This window comes from Helianthus annuus, chromosome 13 (genome assembly GCF_002127325.2).
Source record: "Helianthus annuus cultivar XRQ/B chromosome 13, HanXRQr2.0-SUNRISE, whole genome shotgun sequence".
NCBI classification, from domain to species: Eukaryota; Viridiplantae; Streptophyta; class Magnoliopsida; order Asterales; family Asteraceae; genus Helianthus; species Helianthus annuus.
In genome coordinates this window covers 110,369,658-110,378,346 of record NC_035445.2, presented here as the reverse complement: position 1 = coordinate 110,378,346, position 8,689 = coordinate 110,369,658, and the positions used below count along the sequence as shown (strand labels likewise).

General features: G+C 34.3%; 3 long non-coding RNA genes across 4 annotated transcripts; all 3 read left to right on the top strand.

Moving 5' to 3' along the window:
• Positions 1-634: 634 nt before the first annotated feature.
• LOC118485400 lies at positions 635-1,468 on the top strand. The gene is made up of 3 exons (XR_004875884.1): positions 635-962; positions 1,077-1,300; positions 1,401-1,468. It is a non-coding gene; the product is annotated as an uncharacterized LOC118485400 (long non-coding RNA).
• A 2,352-nt stretch (positions 1,469-3,820) lies between these two features.
• LOC118485399 lies at positions 3,821-5,077 on the top strand. Its single transcript, XR_004875883.1, has 3 exons — positions 3,821-3,988; positions 4,127-4,211; positions 4,979-5,077. It is a non-coding gene; the product is annotated as an uncharacterized LOC118485399 (long non-coding RNA).
• Positions 5,078-5,515: 438 nt separating this feature from the next.
• On the top strand, positions 5,516-7,933 carry LOC118485398. Of its 2 annotated transcripts, XR_004875882.1 has the most exons (5): positions 5,516-5,686; positions 5,957-6,064; positions 6,158-6,394; positions 7,035-7,092; positions 7,738-7,933. It is a non-coding gene; the product is annotated as an uncharacterized LOC118485398 (long non-coding RNA). The 2 variants fall into 2 exon arrangements; XR_004875881.1 differs by lacking the exons at positions 5,516-5,686; positions 5,957-6,064; positions 6,158-6,394 and adding an exon at positions 6,429-6,728.
• The last annotated feature ends 756 nt before the right edge of the window (positions 7,934-8,689 follow it).

Genomic DNA, 8,689 nt, shown 5'->3' with positions numbered 1-8,689 from the left:
TGTGAATGTGTTTTCTTTTGTGGTTTATTTTTAAGCTCTAATTAATCCATTTTGATTATACGTGTCATTTTTTCTTTATACACGTTTTTATGTTTTTTTCTTTTTTGGGTACAATTCCTATGTATGGGTCAGGTCACACATAAATATGTTATGATTGTACGGTACAAATTTGATTTACTTTACATTTTTATCCAAATGCAATGCTTATACAAGTTACGTTGAGTTAAATTGGATATGTTGAAACACGATTTTTCATATGGTTAACACATAACATAACATTTGAATTGATCCATTCAGTATTTGCAACGAGCCCGCAGCGCATCGCCTGCGAGTCATATTACTAGCTAATATGAAAAGAGGCTGCTATCAAATAAACCAAAACATGTTTCTATGCAAAAATAATATAAAAAACCCTACTAGTGTTCGTATAAGAACTTTTAAGTTCTTGATAATGTTTACAGTAAAATCTTTTTTTACGTTCTGGGATAAAATCTAAATCTAACAATAACATAATATAATGAACAGTGATTATGTAGTGTTATTATGTTATTGGACTATTTGGGTTGTAATATGTGGGTTTGTATGAATGCTACAGGTTTATTACATTACCACGCGTCTCCCTCTGGAAACCTAATCAGCCATGTATTTTCAGTTTTCCACCAACACCCATCTTCATCTCTACATCCACATGAATCATGATTCCTCTCCTTTCTGTTTCTCCACCTCCGGCGGCGACAATCACAGTCCATCGACGACTGATCCGATTGTTGACCGGTGTTAGTCGTCAATCTCCTGCGGGAAACTTCACCGGAGATTCAGGATTGCGCAACGTAGAGAGGAGGAGACAGAGTGTGATGACTTCTGGGCGTTCCTTCACTCCGGCGATGGTGGTGATCAAGGACGGCGACTGTACTGTTTGCGGTGTTGCCTCTTAGATGACGACGGCTGTTAAACGGACCATGGTTTGTTCTGATTCGAAGACTTTAAAATTTAATATCAGATAATCAATTTCAAGATTGCAAGATGGCGTCTATGATCTAATTATTAACTAATTTATTATTGATTTGTGGTTTCAGAAACTAAGTCAGTCCAACGATTCGTGGTTGTAGAGGGGAAATGAGTGGTATTCCAATTCTCCGGAATGACCTGGCCTCAGGCAAATCAGATGATGGCGGCAGGTCCTTGGATCCTGATCTGTCAATCAGGTGTTACATCGGCGGCATGATAAGGGATCCGAACGTAAATCGGCAACAAGGAAGGTGAAAATGAGCTTTTGGTCGTATAGTATCTTTTTTCGGAGGTATTGAATTCGACGTACAAACCACAATGTTTTGTGAATATTTTGGCCTTTATTTCATGTTAAATACTTTGGAATTTTGATGTGTATTCATGCCGACCAGATGTTTGATGTCTGGATCCTTTTGGACTGTGATTGTCACCGATGGACTGTGATTGTCTTTTGCGATGGTAATTAATATATATTTTAATCTATTTGTTTGTTTTGCTTCTTATGAATAGGTAAAAGAAATGTCTTTTGCGAGGTTGTTTACATATACCAGTAAAGATTAACAAGAAATCCTAATAGTGAGGTTATATTGGTCCTATTCTAATTATTGCTTTAATTGATGATAAGGCATTTTGGTTTCTGTTCTTAGAAATTAACTCTAAATCATCATTTGCTTGGATACTAATCGTTGAATTCAAGCTGCCTTCTCAATTTTGTTTGTTATTTTGTCTTCTTCAATTATGCTGACATTTAGGCGTTGTTGCTTTTCGATTTTTTACACGCTTCTGCTAGGTTCTGGGTTTTAATTTGGGTGTTTTTGTAGGGACATTGTATCGCTACTGGAAGTTGTAGGATTCAAAGGAAAGGATAGCAAGGTAATATTACTTCGATTGGATGTTTTGTGAATAATTTCCGAATTCGGTTTTTGAAGCTGGTTAAGTATGGCGATTACGACTCTAATTGACCTACGAAAGTCTTGATATTGTTTTGCCCTTTATTGTTTAGGGTTTTTCAACTTTGGTAAGTTACGGCAACAGCAGTGGGTCTGCCTAATTGAGGCAATGACGCTGGTGGTTGTGGTCAAAGGCGATGACGATGGTTAGGGGTAATGATGATGAAGGCGGTGGCTTAAGGTTATGAAGGTGCCATTGGCAGAGTTGGTAAAGAACAGGGGTAATGATGGTGGTTCCGGCAGAGAGCGAATTCGGCTGCTGGTCAGAGGTGTTAGCTTGGTATTGGTGGTTATGATGATGGTAAGGTTGCGGTGGTAGTGCAAAGTGACAACAGTGGTGATCAGTTGTGATGGGAGGTGGCCTAGACTCAATCCTTCTTACTATACACTCTTTGATTTCTCTTATTCCACACTTCTGTTTAGAAAAGGAATAAAGGATAGCAGCTTAGTGAAATTAGATTTTGGGGTTACAAGTAATTGATGTTCATGAAATAGCTTTTAATAAAAAAAAATTCACAACTTAATTTCAACTTATAATTTTTGAAGGTGTGACACCGAAGCCTGAAACTGTCTACTGCAAAAATACCAAGGAAAAAAACAGGTGAATTGATTCACAACTGGACTAATTCCAACAATTACGGCATTACGCTATCTACCACCACAACATCTGCAAAACCAAAAAAAAGGAAACTATCACATGCCATGGGTTAGTTATTCTGTTTTCTTTATTTATAATTACACATTCATTTTGCTAAGCACACCTGAGCAAAGATCTTTGATTCATCTTCCATCCCATGCCCAATGATAAAGACTATACAATTATGAAGTAATTTTTGTTTGATTAAAAGCAAAAGCAGCGTCTCCATAATTTAAAACCCTTTTTGTCAAAGTTAAGTTAATTATATAATTATTAAGAGAGATTTAATATGACTAGAAGAGGCTTTAGAGGATTTGCTTTTTGTATCAACGAAACAACAGTTAGTATCATGTGTTCACTTTAACAAACTTCAATTTAATTAAAAGATTTATATTATATATACGATCTATATCTATATATATTAATAAATGAGATGATTTGGGCTATTTGTCATTGAATGGTGAAGCAATATTGCTTATGTGGCATCCATTGGTTAAGTAGATGGTGATTTTAGGAGGGAATCATTCTAAATACACACAATCTTCTTTGCACGCGGGATCCGAAACAATTAGGTCGGACTTTTGGATCATCCACCTCCTAAAATGGATCTTATATATTATTTTGCAAAACCCTAGCAGCCTTCATCAGCATTCTTTCTCATCTCCTTCAGCAGCAGGTTTTGCAAAACCATGATCCTCCTTCTTCTTCGTTGTTCTACGATTCAAACTCTAGAATCGACGGTATGTATTAATCATTTTGGTATCTGTTATTTTGATTCTCAATTTCATCCATCTTTGATCGTTTTTTCTTTTTTTTATTAATGATGTGATGTTTATACGGTTTTTCACATATAATTGTAAATTCCTTTGTTGTTCTGATTCAAAGTACAATTGAATGATTTTGGTGTTCTTTCGATGTGTTTAGATTAACGATACCAGATTTGATTACGTTCTCTTTTTTTTTCGTCACATAGACTTCATTCTTCATCCTTTATTCTTCGTCTTTCGATCCGGATACTGAGTTTGATATTTTTTATTTAACTGATGAAATAATATGATGCCTTTTGTTTTCGGTTTAATTATATTGAGTGAAAATCGATTAATCCTTGATGTTGAGTGCAAATTTCTGATTCGAGTGTCGTGACGGTTCACGTCTTTGCCTTTTCAGATTGATTTATTCCATCCAGGTGATTGATTTATTCCATACAGGTGATTGATTTATTCCATGATTTGTATGCTTCATTTCTCGGGTTTAAGGTTGAACTGAAGCGAAGAGAAGGAGACGGAGAATACGGTAAATGGTGCATTTGACGTTTTAAATGAAGTGATGTAAAAAAGGGGTGTCGGTGGTAGTGGTTCTGCATAACGGAAAGAACACCCAATGGTTTCCACAGGTTTTGCATATTTATGATTTTTTTTCGCAAGTGATTGATTATATTATAACAAGCGAACGTGTGTTTATGAAATCCGTGTTCTCCTAAAAACTAGGTTGCTAATTGTTGTTAAAAAGTTGATTGCTAATTGGGTTGCAGATGGGTAGAGGCGACGTCGATTGTTGATTGTTGGCCGGTGATGATGTCGTGCGATTCTGGAGAAGATGAACAATCGACACAAATGGTATTGATACAGTTGTGCAGTTTACGCATTATTATCATTATTTTCTTTTAATCTTGGTTTTGGTTATCTCTATTGGAATAATGTTGTTAAAATATGGGGTATGTTGACTTTTTAACATAGAGCTTCCTGTAGGTTAATGCCTTTTGAAGTTTCTATTTTGATTTCACTGTATTTGTTTCAAATATTGTTTTGAGTTAATGCAACTATGGTAATTTACCTATTTTAATTCTATTTTATAATTAAACATTGAATTGAGGAAACAAACTTATATAGCTTGCCTACTTATAGCTTTGAAGATCTTTGATTTTATACCAGAAATAATCTATTAAAGTGTGTTACATTTATGGTTTCTCTTTTGGTTGCAGAACCCTTATTAAAAAAGTTGTTGCACCTCCTTCTCTTAAGATGCGTATGGCAACGATGATATAACAAAAAGGAGAAAGAAAATATAAAGAAGATGTTAATGAGAAAGGATTTTTGCTTATTCTCTAAACCACCCAATTCTAAAATAAGTTCCCAAATTTACTAAAAGGTTGTTTATGACCAATTTTGCGTCCAGAATTCTCACAACAAAATTAGTAACCAAATTTGTTTCAGTCACAACAACCCTTTGCTTTATAGTTGCAAATTTTGTAACCATTTTCTTTAAAAAGTGTTGTATTTGCAGCCGTTTTTTGCATACTTCAAGTTTTAGTTTCTTTTATTTATTTTTGTATAGTTTTTTTTTATCATGGCTCATTGAGTTGTCAAATTGATTGTTTTATTAGATAACAGATCGATGTCAATGGCGAAAATTTGGCGAAAGGAAACTCATGTCGACGGACATATTAGTATATTACCAGTGCACCTGGTGTCGTTTGCCCCGTCAGGAAATAGGTAATTTCTCCAAATAAAAAAAATGACTATAGTCTTTTATTTAAAAACAATTAAATGTTCATAAGTTGATTGTATGTGTTTCATGTTTAAGCAGCTATTTGCTAAAAAATTATGATAGTGTGTATATATATATTATGTTTTGTATGGTTTAGGTTGAAGTTCTTATGATGGATATTGTCACAATCGAATAGAAGATCACTAAATGGAAAATAGCAGGCCAGCAAGTAGCTTGATTCTCTCCCTTAAAACCCTAATTGTTCAGCCGTTTTTCTTCAACATCCCATACAACTTCACTCTGACAACGAACGCGCGATAGAGAACTGCCTAGCACTTGACCGTAAGCATTTATGTTAATTGATCCTAAATTGTGTTTTGATTTTGATTAATATCTGAAAAATTAAAGGGTTGTTTCTGAAGAAACAGGAACTTTTAATGTAGATAAATTGGACAAAGAAAGAAAGATGAGGTAACTCGACGTTGGATTAAGTTCAAATTCTTTGGGAAGTGTATATCTGCATTCAAAGTTCCTAAAACCACCATGGAGAATTGTCGTTATTCCGGAGACCACAAAAGAGCACTCGCGCCAATTCGCAAAACAGGTAAAAAATAACCTTTATTTCACTACGAACCTTTCATTAATCGAAACTGAACTATTGAGTTGGGATTTAAGATAGAGTAAAGCGTTTGAAACCCTACATCTAAATGTGGAAGATGAACGATGACCTTGGTATAATTAGTTATATATGTGATCTGAAAAATATGAAGTTTTATGCGACATCATAGTTATAAATAGGGATTGGATTTTGTAATGGCAGAAGCAAGAAAATATGGAACTCCAATGATATTACGTTTTGTTAATAATTATACAGATTTTGGAGGGATACCACAATGCGTTTAGTGGGCTAGAAACTCAAGCTATGAGATCAGCATATTACATAAATCCAATAGTTAAAGCGTATTACAAAAGTTATGTTCAAGTAAGTACGAACATATTTTATTTTTTATGTATCCAATTCAATATTTTTTATATCAGTAACTTAAGTAACTTATATGTAAAATTATGAATGTAGAGAGTTATAGCAAGAATCAATACAATCACTAAATTCGCGTATAGTCAAGACCCCGCAATCATGGCATGGGAACTCATTAACGAGCCGCGTTGTCGAGCGGATTACTACTCTGGAGGCGGATGAACATACTAAATACTTGGAAGAATAGGAGTCAACAAAGTCTGATGATTCTGCCCAAATGGTGCTGGACGAATAGGTGCTGGAATAGGCTTCTGGTGAAACCATTGCTTAAGTCAGGTATGATGTTTTCTCCTTTGATATGCAGCCTGTTAATGTGGTTATTTGGTCTGGTTCGACTAATATGATCAGTGCAAAGAACACAAACCCTGTTGCCTCAAATCCCACTGCCTCTATGGATGGTACAAGTCAGGAAGCAGGTGGTACCTCTAATGCTGCTGCAAATGTTTTTTTTTTTTGGATAAGCATAAAACACGAATATTTCTTACGTTGAACAGATTAGATGTAATAAAGTTTAAAAAATAGTCCAATTAGAATACATACCCCCAGTTATTACTCGAAAGGCAAGTGTCGTCTGGTTTTAACTCAGGAGGATCTGGCCTTATCGGCTAAGGTACTCCTGCTTCACCTCTATGGCTATTTTTTAGGAACTTCTATGGATTTCAATAAGATTAACTTAAGCCTCAAACGAATTTGTTTGCTGACATGATTTTTACATAATTATAGAACTGGCACAACTTGACATTGTGGCAGTACTTCGTTCCCCTTCCATACATCGCTGGCATTGAGACTCTAAAATGGTTTCATCAATTATGAAGTTCCAAGTAAACAAAAAATTGATGTCAATTATCTAAACTTCTATATTTGATGTCTACCATTTGGTTAATGATATTTTTATATAAAAATGATTTTATGGCAGGATATGGACTATATTGAAGTATCCTTAAACTGGTTCAGGTTCCAATGCTAGAGGACGGGTAAGTCTCTCTTTCTTTTAGGGTTATATTGTTTCTAATACTCCAGTTTGTCATTTTGATAACTTGCTTGCGTATTGTGTATGCGTGTAACGACTTCAAAAATACTTTCTATTTGTCTGACCCCGTTCGGTTTTTTACGACTTTTTTTGTTACTCTTGTGAAGATTCTCTATTTTTCTTGATTTATATGGCTGAATTCGACGGATAAGAACAAGAACCATCTAAAGTCAACAATGAAATGAAGATTTTTAGGTATCACGATTTCTAATACGGTAGATTGAATGTTATAAATTCAAAATATACCCAAAAATTACTATGGTTTCATTAAATGGTTATTGAATATGTGGAGAATACTGTCCATAAAACTATCATCTTAGTATTGTTGGTTCTGGTTTGAAGGACTAAGATGGTTTACAACTTTGGTGGATTTGAGAATTGAAATTGATATATATAGAATAAAATGGCAACATAAGGAACTTTAAAGCAATTCGTATGACATGTAAAATAGGATTTGGTCAAAACAAGTATCTTTTTGCTTGGATAAATGTTATTTTCTTTTTTTTAATATTTAATGTTTTTTTGGACCGGACTTCTATAAACTAATTCATTATTTCACTAATTGGAACCTTTATTTTACTTCACATAGTTCAACAAATTGAGAGATGCATTTTCTAAAGTTTAAGGATGGACCTAATAAAGTCAACTTTGGTATATTTAGTGATTCCAAGATACACCAAATAATAAGATGGGCCAGTTAGTTTAAAGACAGAGCAACCATAGAGGCCGACCCCTTATTTTCTGAAGCATACTGGTGGTATTAAGTTTTTTAAGACTGTGATGTGCAAGTATCCTTCTAATAAGGTAAGTAAATAGCTAATTTAGCGAAATAATTGTAAAAAAGAGTGACGTGTACGCCACATCAGTCAATTTTATGCGAATGGGACGCTACATTGGTTATTTAACACAACTGGCAAGCTATATCAACCTATGTAGCATGGTGGTATATTTAATTTACAATTTTGTTACAATATACTTCTTTTGTTTTTGGCAGGATATAAATTTAGGCGAATACCTAAGTGTTCATCATGCATGGATGGATGTTATTTGTTTTACTAATATTGCTGATGCATGGATTTATGTGGTGCTCTCAAGAGTTAAAAGCAGAGACATAATTAAACTACTAATATTAGATGGAGATAGTAGTGTGACAAATAAAATAGCAAATGGTTGTAGGTAAAGAAATATTTACACATTTATCAATTATTTGTATACTTTGAGATTTTTATATTTAAATTTAATTATTGTTGTTACTCTTATTTATTGTCGTACGTAATTTAAATGAAATTCATAATATAAAAAATCAAAAGGTGTAGCCTGTGTACATTATTCAACCGTTGTTTACATCATTTAAGTGGTTCAACCCGCGAAGTTCGCGGGTGATAACCTACCTATCTTGCAATGCTCAACTGTTTCTTGGTATTGGTGGTTATGATGATGGTAAGGTTGCGGTGGTAGTGCAAAGTGATAACAGTGGTGGTCAGTTGTGATCGGAGGTGGCCTAGACTCGATCCTTCTTACTATACACTCTTTGATTTCTC